Source organism: Microtus pennsylvanicus, chromosome 1 (assembly GCF_037038515.1).
Source record: "Microtus pennsylvanicus isolate mMicPen1 chromosome 1, mMicPen1.hap1, whole genome shotgun sequence".
Taxonomy (NCBI): domain Eukaryota; kingdom Metazoa; phylum Chordata; class Mammalia; order Rodentia; family Cricetidae; genus Microtus; species Microtus pennsylvanicus.
This window is the reverse complement of record NC_134579.1, coordinates 154,139,881-154,155,355: the sequence shown is the minus strand read 5'-3', so window position 1 is coordinate 154,155,355 and position 15,475 is coordinate 154,139,881. Positions and strand designations below refer to the sequence as shown.

The following is a 15,475-nucleotide window of genomic DNA, read 5'->3' as shown; positions in this document are numbered from 1 at the left end:
AGGTATAGACCCAGCAGAAATTATAGTGCCTTTTACTACAGAAGAAATAAAAAAGTTATGGGAAGACAATGAACCATGGCAAAGAGCTTGTGCTAATTTTTTGGGAGAAATTAATAGCAACTATCCCAAAAGTGGTAAACTTAACCTCATAAAAAGAACTTTTTGGATTCTTCCTAGAATTGTACGTGATGCTCCAATAACTGGAGCCTGTACTTTCTACACTGATGCAAATAAATCAGGGAAAGCAGGTTACAAGTCAGATGAATTGAGTAAGGTGGAACAAAGCCCTTATAATTCTGTCCAGAAGGCAGAATTATATGCCATTCTTATGGTGCTAAGGGATTTTAAAGAACCTCTTTACTGAACTTCCTAATTACCCAGGTAACATTATTTCCCTTCTCGGATCTTTGATGGGGTTGAAGACTATATAAATATAGTTACTTTCTCTCATGACTTGGCCAAGTTATTTATTATACAAGACCTAAGCTAGTTAGAATAGGATATTTGTACTTATTATATATGATTTCATGATAGGTTTAGAACTCTCTTATTTAAACAAAAGGGGGAGGTGTTGCGGGAGGTCCTCCCGCTTCTCCAACCTATAGCTGCTGAGATACTAGCCCATTGGGGCGTGGTCTCTCTCCCTTTAAAAAAGCGGCCACTTCCCTCTCCTCTCTCTCTTCACTTCCTGCTCCGCTGGCGACTAGACTCCTGGTTGCGTTGCGTAGAGGGCTGTTGCCTGGGACAGTGATCTGTAAGTTTTTTCCCCTTTAAATAAATATCACCCTATTAATCATAATCCCAAATTTGTGTGGCATTGTTTGTGACTTACGCCTTCTTATCTCCACTCAAGTCGGAGGATGCATGTCTGGTAGCAATATTGGACCATGGTCCAGGAGTGGGGCTCTCATTATGTTGAAGCTGGGGCTGTTTGATTCATAGAGGTTTGGGTTGAGAATATGGTAAGGCACCAAATTGTGGGATTGTATGGGATTAGGCCATCAATGTCAACCTCTAACATTCCTGTATGTTCTCTGGTTGAGTAGAGACTCTCTTCCATTGTTAAAGGACTGAAGCACTCTGGTCTGGAGGTTTGGGGGTGGGTAATCGCATTTGGGGTATATGGAAAGTGGGTGACATTCAAATGTGAGTGTCCAATCTGGAATACTAGCAGCCATTGTGGTTTCTTGTAGTGCTGGGAGACTGTCCCTGTTGCAGGATGAAGTAATGTAGGAAGGGTGATCAAAGACATGAAATATGGTGAACAGGCACAAGAAAGTGAGAGCCTTGGGGAATTCAACATGCAAATCTCCTACATGGACTTATGTTGGCAAGCATGTTCTGAGGTAAAGATTTGATAAACCAATGCAAGATTGTGTTAAGTCATTGACTTCTCTGTCATTGATGCTTTCTCTGTGGAGAATAGTCATCTGTTGAACTGCCCAAGGAAAGTTTACACAATGTTCAAGACACTTGTGGCAACAGTAAAACTTTTCTGAATAGGAAAATAGCTTAAAAGTATGTAAAAATTAAAAGTAGAAGTACGCTTTCTGTGAAAGAATCTGCCTTTCACTTTTCTCTATATTGACATTGTAGACAGTCCAGACAGCTCATCAGAGAACCAGAGTCATGCATTTTTAGATGTTAATTTTTCTTTTTTTTAATTGAGAAAAGGAAAAAAAAAACCAAGTTTTCACCTCCTCCCAGCCTCCCATTTCACTCCTCCTCCTCCCACCCTTCTCCTCCTCTTCCCACTCCTTTCCCCCTCCCTCTCCAGTCCAAAGAGCAGTCAGGGTTCCCTGCCCTGTGTTAAGTCCTAGGACCTCCCCCTCCGTCCATATCTAGGAAGGTGAACATCCAAACTGGCTAGGCTCCCACAAAGCCAGCACATTACGTAGGATCAAAACCCCGTGCCATTGTCCTTGGCTTCTCATCAGCCCCCATTGTTCGCCATGTTCAGAGAGTCCAGTTTTAACCCATGCTTTTTCAGTCACAGTCCAGCTGGCCTTGGCGAGCTCCCAGTAGATCAGCTCCACTGTCTCAGTGGGTGGGTGCACCCCTCATGGTCCCAACATATTTGCTCATGTTCTCCCTCCTTCTGCTCCTCATTGAGACTTTGGGAGCTCAGTCCAGTGCTCCAGTGTGGGTCTCTGTCTCTATCCCCATCCATCACCAGATGAAGGTTCTATGATGATATGCAAGTTATTCGTCAGTATTGCTATAGGCTAGGGTCATTTCAGGTTCCCTATCCTCAGCTGCCCAAGGAACTAACTGGGGACCTCGGCCTGGGCACCTGGGAGCCACTCTAGATTCAAATCTCTTGCCAACCGTAAGGTGGCTCCCTTAACTAAGAATTGTGCTTCCTTGCTCCCCTATCCAACCTTCCTTTATCCCAATCCCCCTTTTTCCCCCAGTTCCCCCCATCCTCCCCTTCTCCCTTTTCTCTCCCCATCTCCCCTTACCCCCATCCTACCCCACCCCCAAGATCCCAATTTTCTCCCCGGCAATTTTGTCTACTTCCCATAGCCAAGAGGATAACAATATGTTTTTTGTTTGGTTCACCTTCTTACTTAGCTTCTTTAGGATCACCAATTGTAGACTCCGTGACCCTTATTTATGGCTAGAAACCAATTATGAGTGAGTACATCCCATATTCATCTTTTTGGGTCTGGGTTACCTCACTCAGAATAGTGTTTTCGATTTCCATCCATTTGCATGCAAAATTCGAGAAGTCATTGTTTTTTACCGCAGCGTAGTAGTCTAATGTGTATATATTCCACACTTTCTTCATCCATTCTTCCATTGAAGGGCATCTAGGTTGTTTCCAGGTTCTGGATTTTTCAAATAATACTGCTATTAACATGGTTGAACAAATGCCCTTGTCATATGATTGGGCATCTCTTGGGTATATTCCCAGGATTGCTGGGTCCAGGGGTAGGTTGATCCCGAACTTCCTGAGAAACAGAAACACTTATTTCCACAGTCGTTCCACAAGATTGCATTCCCACCAGCAATGGATGAGGGTACCCCTTCCTTCACAGCCTCTCCAGCAAAGGCTATCATTGGAGTTTTTGATTTTAGCCATTCTGACAGGAGTAAGATGATATCTCAAAGTTGTTTTGATTTGCATTTCCCTGATGGCTAGGGAGGTTGAGCATGACCTTAAGTGTCTTTTGGCCATTTGAACGTCCTCTGCTGAGAATTCTCTGTTCAGTTCAGTGCCCCATTTTTTAATTGGGTTTATCAGCATTTTAAAGTCTAGTTTCCTGAATTCTCTATATATTTTGGAGATCAGACCTTTGTCTGTTGCGGGGTTGGTGAAGATCTTCTCCCAGTCAGTAGGTTGCCTTTTTGTCTTGGTGAAAGTGTCCTTTGCCTTACAGAAGCTTCTCAGTTTTAGTAGGTCCCATTTATTCAATGTTGCCCTTAATGTCTGTGCTGTTGGGGTTACACATAGGAAGCGATCTCCTGTGCCCATCTGTTGTAGGGTACTTCCCACTTTCTCTTCTATCAGGTTCAATGTGTTCTGACTGATAGTGAGGTCTTTAATCCATTTGGACTTGAGTTTTGTGCATGGTGATAGATATGGGTCTATTTTCATTCTTCTACAGGTTGACATCCAGTTATGCTAGCACCATTTTTTTGAAAATGCTTTCTTTCTTCCATTGTATACTTTTGGCTCCTTTATCAAAAATTAGTTGTTCATAGGTTTGTGGGTCAAAATTCGGGTCTTCCATACTATTCCATTGGTCGACTTCTCTGTTTTTATGCCAGTACCACATTGCTTTCATCACTGAAGGGGTTAAGTCAGCTCCCTTTAGAGGGCGGGGTTTGCCTCAGGCGAATCCCTGCCAATAAAGGGTGCGAGGAGAGGCGGCTCGCCCTTTTTGTTTCCTCCCTACCTGAGCTATGCTGGAACTTTGGTTCAGTAAGTTTAACAATGAAGTGGTAAATATTCTTTGATATCTGCATTGCCTTTATTTTGTGCGGGTACACATCACTGTAGCTCTGTAATAGAGTTTGAAGTCTGGGATGGTAATGCCTCCAGACAATCCATTATTGTGTAGGATTGTTTTGGCTATCCTGGGTTTTTTGTTTTTCCATATAAAGTTGATTATTGTCCTCTCAAGATCTGTGAATAATTTTGTTGGGACCTTGATGGGGATTGCATTGAATCTATAAATTGTCTTTGGTAGAATTGCCATTTTTACTATATTGATCCTCCCAATCCAAGAGCAAGGGAGGTCCTTCCATTTTCTGGTAAACTCCTCAATTTCTTTCTTCAATGCCTTAAAGTTCTTGTCAGATAGATCTTTCACTTCCTTGGTTAGAGTTACCCCAAGATATTTTATGCTGTTTGTGGCTATCGTGAAAGGTGAAGCTTCTCTGATTTCCCTCTCTGCTTTCCTATCCTTTGTGTATAAGAGGGCGACTGATTTTTTGGAGTTGATCTTGTATCCTGACACATTATTACTAAACACATGATTACTAAAGGTGTTTATCAGCTGTAAAATTTCTTTGGTGGAGTAGATGTTAATTTTTCAATGTACAATAATATCTATAGTAGAATAGTAGTCCTGTTTACCTCATCACAAATACTAAATAAGGCATAATACCATTCACAGCAAAGACTTGTTCCCTATTTTCTAAGTTCTCTACAGGCATATCCACTGAAAGATGGGCATTGGCCTACACTCACAAAAACACTCTCCTATCATTGTAAGGAGTATGCTTGGTGGTTCCTGGCCACATGGCTATCTTAGACCTGAAATAATCACACAGAAAAAGTATTATTTAAATCACTGTTTGGCCCATTAGCTTTAGCTTCTTATTTGCTAACTCTTACATATTAATTTAGCACATCTCCATTAATCTGTGTATCACCATGTGACAGTGGCTTTCCAGAAAAGTTTTAGGCCTCTGTCTCTGGTGGAAGCAGCTCCATGATCTTCCTCTGACTCTGCCTTCTTCCTCCCAGCATTCTGTTACATTTCCCCCTCCTTCCTATCAACAGGTCAAGGGAGTTTCTTTATTCATTAATGGTAATCACAGTATACAGATAGGACTCCCACATTACCTGGTATCAGAAGTGGGATGCAAGTAGTTACTTGCAATAATTAATTGATGTACCAATGTTGTGGACTAAATCTATGTAAAACCTGAAAAAGCTTAAAAAGAACAAAAGAACAGCATTAAGCATGGTTTGGGTCTCTGTTTGCTTGAGGAAGGCAGAGGCATGGCTTCTTTGGGAAAAAATGTCCTGTTTGGTCCAAAGCAGGTAATAAAAGCCAAGCAGTTTTGAAGTGCAGCTTCCTGGGCCATGCTTCCAGCACAAACTCTGGCTTTGGAGCATTTCAACAGTATTTTTGAGCCTGGGTGTTTGTGTGCCCACTCAGAGTTGGAAGGCAAGTGGATGAGACTATGTCTGTGGCTCGGCGCTCTCTGCCTGGGCAGTTGGAAGGCTCATGTTTACTAGGCTTGCACAGGTGGAAGAGCAATTTTGACTATTATATATGACTATGTATTAATCTGTATTTCTTAATTATACATTACATTTTTGATGAGCTATACAAACAGAATGCCTTAATCAAGATCAGAAATACATATGCATAAAACACTGTAGCAGGAGATGACTTATTAAATAAAACCCCATTCTATTTCAGTTTTTATCATCCTAAGTGGGCCTAAGTAAATGCCATAGATTACATTCAACTGATTGACATTCATCACTGTGTAGATTCTAAAGCATGTGCTAGGGCAACTAACATTTATAACACACCTAGCTGTGAAGAATTTCCCCATAGGTATACAGTTACTCTCTTGAATGATCTGATGTGGTTCCATTATCCTCAAACTGCATCAAGATTGGAAGCAAGAGACCTGTCCATTGTAAACATCATATGTGTTCCTATTTCTGCATCCTTCATTGTCATACATGTAAAATCACTGCCCTTTAATCCCAAAGTTCACTTCTTCTTGTTTTGCTAAAAAAGGAATTATGAACTGTGAATTATATGCTTGCATTCTTTGAATAGTGCAATTGAAACTTTCCTTGTCACTTACTTGATTGACAGCCCTGGTGTGTGATTGTTAGCATCACATTAGAGAGGGAATAGAGCAGTTACATATTAGCCCATCTTTGCCATTCTTTTAAAACAAATGTATTGTTGAGCTCCCATTAGATCAGCCCCACCGTCTCAGTGGGTGGACACACCCCTTGTGGCCCTGACTTCCTTGCTCATGTTATCCCTCCTTCTGCTCCTCATTTGGATTTTGGGAGCTCAGAAGTGCTCCAATGTGGGTCTCTGTCTCTTGGTTCATCCATCGCTAGATGAAGTTTCTATGGTGATATGCAAGATATTCATCATTATGGCTATAGGATAGGGCCAGTTCAGGCTCCCTCTCCTCCGTTACCCAAGGATCTAGCTGGGGACATCTCCATGGACACCTGGGAACACCTCTAGAGTCAAGTCTCTTGCTGACCCTAAAGTGACTCCCTTAATTAAGATATCTACTTCCCCTGTTCCCATATCCACCCTGCCTCCATCCCAACTGTCCCATACCCCCAAGCTCTCCCCATCCTCCCCTTCTAACTTTTTTCCCCATTTCTCCTTAGCCCCACCCCATCCCCACCTCAAAGTTTCCATTTTTTGCCTGGGTTATCCCCAATGCCAGCTGGATGATGAAGCTTGTGATCAAACCGGACTCCCTGAACGTGACTGACAAGGAGGGCTGACTGAGAAGCCAAGGACAATGGCACTGGGTTTTGATCCTACTGCATGCACTGGCTTTGTGGGAGCCTAGTCTGTTTGGATGCTCAACTTCCTAGACCACAATGGAGGGAGGAGGACCTTGGACTTCCCAAAGGGCAGGGAACCCTGACTGCTCTTTGGACTGAGGAGGGAGGGGAAGGGGAAGCGGGAGCAGAACGAAAATAGGACAAGGAGAGGAGATGGAAATTTTTAATTAAATAAAAAAATGTAGTGTCTCTTTGTATTTAATTGTTTATTTTCTGACACTTATTTCACATGTATCTCTTAAATTAGCTTTTAGTAATTTTGCTAATTATAACTCTTTATTTTACCAATGTGGGGACTACACACATTTTAATTTTTCGTATTGTTAATAGTTGTTATCAAACGCAGAGATTTACTCCACTGGGACACTATAACTGCTCAAGGGTTGATGTTTCTTAATGTTTTGGAGAAAGGAATTGGTGTTTGGGCTTCAAAGGATCTAGTCTCAAATTCCTGTTGTTTGTTACTAAAATTTTCAATAACACTTTTTCTGTGTGGTAATAAAAATATTCAAAAATTATTTTTATTTTGAAAATATATATATATGTAAATACATAAAGAAATCATAGTAGTACAATATCTAAGCGGGAAATAGTTTCATTTTACTCTGAGTAAATCATTTAGAATGAAGAAGTATGATTACTGTTCATTAGTCAGATTATATGAAATGACTAGGAAGAGACTCTTCCCAAAAATAAATACAAATTGTTATTATTCACTCCCAGCTTGCTTATTACACACTTTTATTATAGAAAGCCTCATAAACATTTTCCTCAGATTTTAGTCTTTATTATCTTCTATTTTATAAAGATGTTAAACTGGCTTATACCAATTAATGTAGGATGCTATTGTTGTGTTAATGTAACTGGAAATGTAGTCAAAGCAGTTTTGTAGTATAAAAAACAATTGGTCAGAAGTCTCCAGTGAGAATATATGACATTCTGTGTAAATATAAATTAGGTGAAGAGTACTAAGAAGGTAGAACCTGGCCTTAATCTCTGCAATAAGAACCTGGAGCTGGTCTATCTTTGTACTTTTGAGCCCAGTCTAATCTGTAGCAAATTGTTTTTTTTTTTTTTTTTTAATTTTTTTATTGATAAAAGGAGGATAAAGAAAAGAAAAAAAAAACAAATTTCCACCTCCTCCCACCAGCCTCCCATTTCCCTCCCCCTCCTCCCACTCTTCTCCCCCTCCTCCCACTCAAAACCTTGGAATCCATTCTCTGTTATTTACCCACATTATAATTAATACTTTCTGTATACATTGGTGAACACATACATACAGCTTTACAAAATACATCTTTGGTATTTAAATTCATTTAAATATAAATCTTAAAAAGAGATTTTACACCTCCATTAGATAAATCAGATAAAATAATAACACAAAGATCAAGGGCATATGTTAACTATAATGCCCACTCATTATAAAGAATTGAAAGCAAAACAACTGAATGTTGCCCATACTATTGTACACTCAACAGGCATTATTTAAGAGTTTTATCAAATTCAGTTAATTTCGTGAGAAAATATGATAAACTCTTAGGATCACACGTCTCTTGAATTTTTCACATTGATCGATGATTTAAAAATGAATATATGAATAGGTTTATTGTTTGGTTAAAGCCTCTGTCCTTGTCTTTAACTTTAGAGTAATTACTGAAAAACCAACAATTGAAAACAATCTTTGAAAGGTGCTGATGTATCACTTTATTTACAGAAGATGCACTCTGATGAACTTTTAAAGCTTTTTACAAGCTTCCACCTACTTATATTATTCTAATCTAACAGCATAGGCCATTTGTATTAGTATTGGCAGTGGTTGAGAATATGGTATAGCTCAGGATAGTACATCTATTGACTACTCAGGATAATCTGTATCTCTCTGTTCATATTAGTCACCATATCCTTTTACAGAACAACAACTAAAAACTTCCAGTTTTTACTGGCCTTAGATTTTCCATGGACGAAGTCAATAGGAACACTGATCTACCAAATTCATCATTCCTATTTGAATGTTCAGAGCGTGGTTGTGCAACTGGGATAAAAATGTATAGTCACTTTCACTTTTCTGAAGAAGTTCGTGATTTGCCCCCTAATTATATGTGTCATGAACAGACTATGTGTCTAGAGGTGCTTACAGGACCAAACTTGGCAACAACTGTGATCACTGGGACCACGCTCAACCTCTTAATGCCTCAACAGGTGAGAATTTGTGTTGTGACTTTGCAAGAAATTCTAACCTGCTCTTATAATCCTAGATGCTAAGAAGATTCTGAGGAGGATACTACCATCAAATTTGTGGTAAATGGTGTCATTCAACGTTTTATTCATTAGTAATGGGGCCCCATTTCCCCTTTTGAAATTGAGATGAGGGAAGAAGTAACAGATAAGGAGTTTTTTTTAGGAACACGTGACCTAAAGTGTGTTTACAAGTTCTTATGTACGTGTGCTACCTCGTGCTGCTCCCTGTGTTGTAGGTCCTTCAGATTACCTATGGACCTTTCCATCCCATCCTGAGCAATCGTGAACAATTTCCCTCTCTGTATCAGATGGCTGCCAAGGATACATCTTTAGCCATGGCCATGATCTCTTTGATGCATTACTTCAACTGGAACTGGATTGGACTGGCCATCTCAGACAATGATCAGGGTACTCAATTTCTCACACAATTAAGAGGAGAGATGGAAAAAATTACAGTCTGCTTTGCCTTTGTGAGTGTGATCCCAGTCGAGATGCATTTATTCTTGACGCAAGCTGAAGTTTATTATAACCAAATATTGACATCATCCACTAATGTGGTTATCATTTATGGAGACCCAGAGAGTTCTCTAGCTGTGGCCTTTAGAAGGTGGCGATCTCTAGGTTTACAGAGAATATGGGTCACCACCTCACAGTGGGATGGCACTGCAACTAAGCATGACTTCCCACTTGATTCATTCAATGGGAAAATAACTTTTGCACACCACCATGCTGAGGTTTCTCATTTTAAAACATTTGTCCAGACATTGAACCCTCTCAAATACACAGACGAATTCCTGGCCAGGCTGGAGTGGATGAACTTGAACTGCAAAGTCTCAGCTTCTATATGTAAGACCCTGAAGAATTGCTTACCAATGCTTCATTGCAATGGCTAAAGGCACAGACTTTTGACATGGCTTTTAGTGATGAGAGTTATGACATATACAATGCGGTGTATGGTGTGGTCCATGCCATCCATGAAATGCTTCTTCAGCATGTATATAATCAACCCATGGATAATGGAAAAGGACATTATGCTCACTGCATGAAGGTCGTGTTTCTTCTTTTGGATGAAATTTGATGTCATCAACGTCAATGTCTTTAAATGTCTGTCAAAGGTTCCAATTTACTAAATTAGGGAATATTTCATAAAATAGAAAGATTTATGAAATTTTTTCTTTATAATAATGTAAATCTGATGCTGGTATAAATCTTAATGCAGAAGACATGATGTGGAAGGTACAATTTGTAAAGAAAGTACACTGATTTTGTTACAGAGTACCTGACAATCACCACAGCTATACTAACACTGTAAGCCTAAGTCCTTCCTCCTTAATCCTCTTCTTTATGACAAGATGAATCCTTGCATATATATTTTCAAATATGTAATAATCCATATATGACATGATTTTCACTAGTGTTCTAAACTGAATCTGCTCACACTGTAGGCACTTGGGACCTCATTTCTCATCCTGAGTGAAAGTAATTACACAGTAAACAGTGTTATTCTTCAGTTACGGACATGCATTTGTGTACATAAGTATGAATGCATGGTTCTTCTTGTGTATGATTTCACCTTTTTGTGTTTCTAGGTATTTCTTATTGTATCTATTTTAATGGGTGTATATATATATATATATATATATATATATATATATATATATATCTGTACATTTGCTTATGTATCTGTTTGAGGAACTGAAAATAAATTTCTCTTGTATCAATGTCTTTCTGTATGAGAGTTTGTTTCTGTGAATAACTTTTTGTGTATATTTTCAGTGCATGTATTTATATGTGTTGTGTTCACTTTGTATATTGCTTGAACATATGTATATATTTGTTTTTGTTTGTCTGCCTGTTTCTCTCAATCTATCTTTGTATATGAGCATAAATACATTAATATCAATAGCTCCCTGTATAGGTGTTTTTGTCTGTGTGTGTATCCCTGTGTGTATTTGTAATTTAATTTGTGCTTGTATTTGTGGCCCTTTCTATGTGTTTCTCAGCTTTCTGTATTTGTGTGTCTGTTTTGGTGCATATGTCTCACTTTGTATATTATTGTTTTCATGTGTGAATGTTGGCATTTGTGTGTATGTCTATATAAAATGTATGTTGATGCATTATGTATGTCTATATAGAAGTGAATCTCTGACTGTATGTCTCTGTCTCTCTCTCTCTCTCATGGTGTGTGTGTTTTCATATTGGTGTTTTGTATCTGCATATATGTCTGTGATTCTGTTTGGTACTTTTTTCTGAAAGAACTTTAATTGTTGGAACATTATGATAACTATAATTGTCCACATGATTTACTGTTATTTCACCTCTGGTCACCTTCAAAAATACTGCCTTTAAGATGAAATAAAATGCATTTTATGAATTCAAGAAAGGGCACACACTATAGAATGGTGTGTCTCTTTCAGCTGCACTCCTTTCTGAGGAAAACACGCTTCACTAATCCAGTTGGAGACAGAGTGATTATGAACCAGAAAGAAAATCATCAGGAAGAGTATGGCATTTTTCATATTTGGAATTTCCCATATGGTCTTGCACTTAAGGTGAAAATAGGAGAGTTTAGCTCATATTTTCCATATGGTCAACAGCTGCATATATATGAAGACATGATAGAGCATGCAACAGGAAGTAGACAAGTGGGTCTGACTTAACTGCATTCTTTTTCATTACACAACAGTAAAACAGACAATGGGATTGGTTTGTGCTGTCTTATAACCATCTAAAAATAATTAGTCACAGTACAAAGCATTTACTGTCCTCTTTGTATGTTTCTACATTTCCATTTTTGATGTGACATTTTATTAATACTTTAAGAATTTCAGATATGCGTACAATAAATATTTATCATTTCAGAATATATTTCTTTTTAATTATATAGTGTATAATAAATATTACTACTGTGCTATATGTTTATTGATTTTTTTGGCTCTACATTTTTTTCTCCCCTCTCTGCTCTTTCTCTCCCGTTCCTCCAACCCCCCAAACGTACCCATGCTTTCAATTTACTCAAGATATATTGTCTCTACTTCCTGTGTAGATTAGATCTAGGTATGTCTCTTCTACCATTCTCATTGTTGTCTAAGTTCTCTGAGATAGTGGTTTGTAAGCTGGTTTTCTTAACTTCTTGTTTATAAACCACTTCTGAGGAAGTACATATGATCACTGTCTTTCTGTGTCTGGGTTAACTCACTCAAAATGATGTTTTCTAGCTCCATCCATTTTCCTGCAAATGTTAATATGTTATTTTTTTCTACTGTGTAATACTCAATTGTGTAAATGTACCATTTTTTTATTTATTCTTTGGTAAGGGGCATTTAGGCTGTTTCCAGGTTCTGGTATGACAAACAATACTGCTATGGACATAGTTGATGATATGTCCTTGTGGTACAATTGAGCATCTTTGAATAAATACCCCCAAAGCGGTATTACTGAGTTTTAGGGAAGGTTTTATTGCCTACTTTTCTGAGAAATCATCATACTTGCTTTCAAATGGGTTGTACCAACTTGCATTCCCACCAGCAATTCAAAAGTGCTCCCTTTACCCTACACCTCTCCAGCATAATTAGTCATCAGTGTTTTTGATCTTTGCCATTCTTTTTTTCCTTTTTATATTGAGAAAAGGAGAAAAAAAAATCAAGTTTCCACCTCCTCCCAGCCTCCCACTTCCCCCTCCTCCCACCCTTCTCCCCCTCCTCCCACCCTTCTCCCCCTCCCCCTAGTCCTTTCCCCCTCCCTCTCCAGTCCAAAGAGCAGTCAGGGTTTTCTGCCCTGTGGTAAGTCCTAGGTCCTCCCCCCTCCATCCATATCTAGGAAGGTGAACATCCAAACTGGCTAGGCTCCCACAATCCCAGCACATAACGTAGGATCAAAACCCCGTGTCATTGTCGTTTGCGTCTCATCAGCCCTCATTGTTCGCCATGTTCAGAGAGTCCAGTTTTATCCCATGCTTTTTCAGTCACAGTCCAGCTGGCCTTGGAGAGCTCCCAATAGATCAGCTCCACTGTCTCAGTGGGTGGGTGCAACCCCTCGTGGTCCCGACTTCCTTGCTCATGTTCTCCCTCCTCTGCTCCTCATTGGGACCTTGCGAGCTCAGTCCAGTGCTCCAGTGTGGGTCTCTGTCTCTATCTCCTCCATCACCAGATGAAGGTTCTATGATGATATGCAAGATTTCGTCAGTATTGCTCTAGGATAGGGTCATTTCAGGTTCCCTATCCTCAGCTGCCCAAGGAACTAACTGGGGACCTCGGCTTGGGCACCTGGGAGCCCCTCTAGAGTCAGGTCTCTTGCCAACCCTAAAATGGCTCCCTTAACTTAGAATTGTGCGTCCGTGCTCCCCTATCCAACCTTCCTTTATCCCAAACCTCCTGTTTCCCCAAGGCTCCCCTCCTTACCTTCTAAATTTTCTCTCCCCATCTCCCCTTACCCCCATCCCACTCCACACCCAAGATCCCAATTTTCTCTCCGGTAATTTTGTCTACTTCCCTTAGCCAAGAGGATAACTATTTGTTTTTCCTTGGGTTCACCTTCTTACTTAGCTTCTTTAGATTCACCTATTGTAGACTCTGTGACCCTCATTTATGGCTAGAAACCAATTATGAGTGAGTACATCCCATGTTCATCTTTTTGGTTCTGGGATACCTCACTCAGGATAGTGTTTTCTATTTGTATCCATTTGCATGCAAAATTCAGGGAGTCATTGTTTTTTAGTGCAGCGTAGTACACTAATGTGTATATATTCCACACTTTCTTCATCCATTCTTCCATTGAAGGGCATCTAGGTCGATTCCAGGTTCTGGCTATTACAAATAATACTGCTATGAACATAGTTGAACAAATTATTTTGTCATATCATCGGGCATCTCTTGGGTATATTCCCAAGAGTGGTATTGCTGGGTCCAGGGCTAGGTTGATCCCGAATTTCCTGAGAAAAGGAAACACTGACTTTCACAGTGGTTGCACAAGATTGCATTCCCACCAGCAATGGATGAGGGTACCCCTTCCCCCACAGCCTCTCCAGCAAAGGCTATCCTTGGTGTTTTGACTTTATCAATTTAGATGATATCTCAAAGTTGTTTTGATTTGCATTTCCCTGATTGCCAAGGAGGTTGAGCACGACCTTAAGTGTCTTTTGGCCATTTGAACTTCTTCTGTTGAGAATTCTCTGTTCAGTTCAGTGCCCCATTTTTTAATTGGGTTAATTAGCATTTTAAAGTCTAGTTTCGTGTGTTCTCTATATATTTTGGAGATCAGACCTTTGTCTGTTGCGGGGTTGGTGAAGATCTTCTCCCAGTCAGTAGGTTGCCTTTGTGTCTAGTGACAGTGTCCTTTGCTTTACAGAAGCTTCTCAGTTTTAGTAGGTCCCATTTATTCAATGTTGCCCTTAATGTCTGTGCTGTTGGGGTTATATATAGGAAGCGATATCCCGTGCCCATCTGTTGTAGGGTATATCCCACTTTCTCTTCTATCATTTTCAGTGTCTTCAGGCTGATATTGAGGTCTTTAATCCATTTAGACTTGAGTTTTGTGCATGGTGATAGATATGGGTCTATTTTCATTCTTCTACAGGTTGACATCCAGTTGTGCCTGCACCATTTGTTGAAGAGGCTTTCTTTCTTCCGTTGTATACTTTTGGCTCCTTTATCAAAAATTAGTTGTTCATAGGTTTGTGGGTTAAAATTCGGGTCTTCTATATGATTCCATTGGTCGACTTCTCTGTTTTTATGCCAGTATCACACTGTTTTCATTACTGTAGCTCTGTAATAGAGTTTGAAGTCAGGGATGGTAATGCCTCCAGAAGATCCTTTATTATATAGGATTGTTTTGGCTATCCTGGGTTTTTTGTTTTTCCATATAAAGTTGATTATTGTTTGTCCAGATCTGTGAAGAATTTTGATGGGATCTTGATGGGGTTTGCATTGATTCTATAAATTGCCTTTGGTAGAATTGCCATTTTTACTATGTTGATCCTCCCAATCCAAGAGCAAGGGAGGTCCTTCCATCTTCTGCTATCCTCTTCAATTTCTTTCTTCAATACCTTAAAGTTCTTGTCAAATAGATCTTTCACTTCCTTGGTTAGATTTACCCCAAGATATTTTATTCTGTTTGTGGCTATCGTGAATGGTGAAGCTTCTCTGATTTCCCTCTCTGCTTCCCTATCCTTTGTGTATAAGAGGGCGACTGATTTTTTTGAGTTGATCTTGTATCCTGCCACATTACTAAAGGTGTTTATCAGCTGTAAAAATTCTTTGGTGGAGTTTTGCGGGTCGCTTAAGTACACTATTATATCATCTGCATATAACGAAAGTTTAACTTCTTCCTTTCCAATTCGAATCCCCGTGATCCCATTATGTTGTCTTATTGCTATTGCTAGAACTTCAAGCACTATATTGAAGAGGTATGGCGAGAGTGGACAGCCTTGTCGTGTTCCTG

At 39.6% G+C, this 15,475-nt stretch overlaps 1 pseudogene; it reads left to right on the top strand.

Moving 5' to 3' along the window:
• Positions 1-1,257: 1,257 nt before the first annotated feature.
• The window catches only part of LOC142837578 (vomeronasal type-2 receptor 116-like), a 28,062-nt pseudogene continuing 13,844 nt past the window's right edge, over positions 1,258-15,475 (top strand).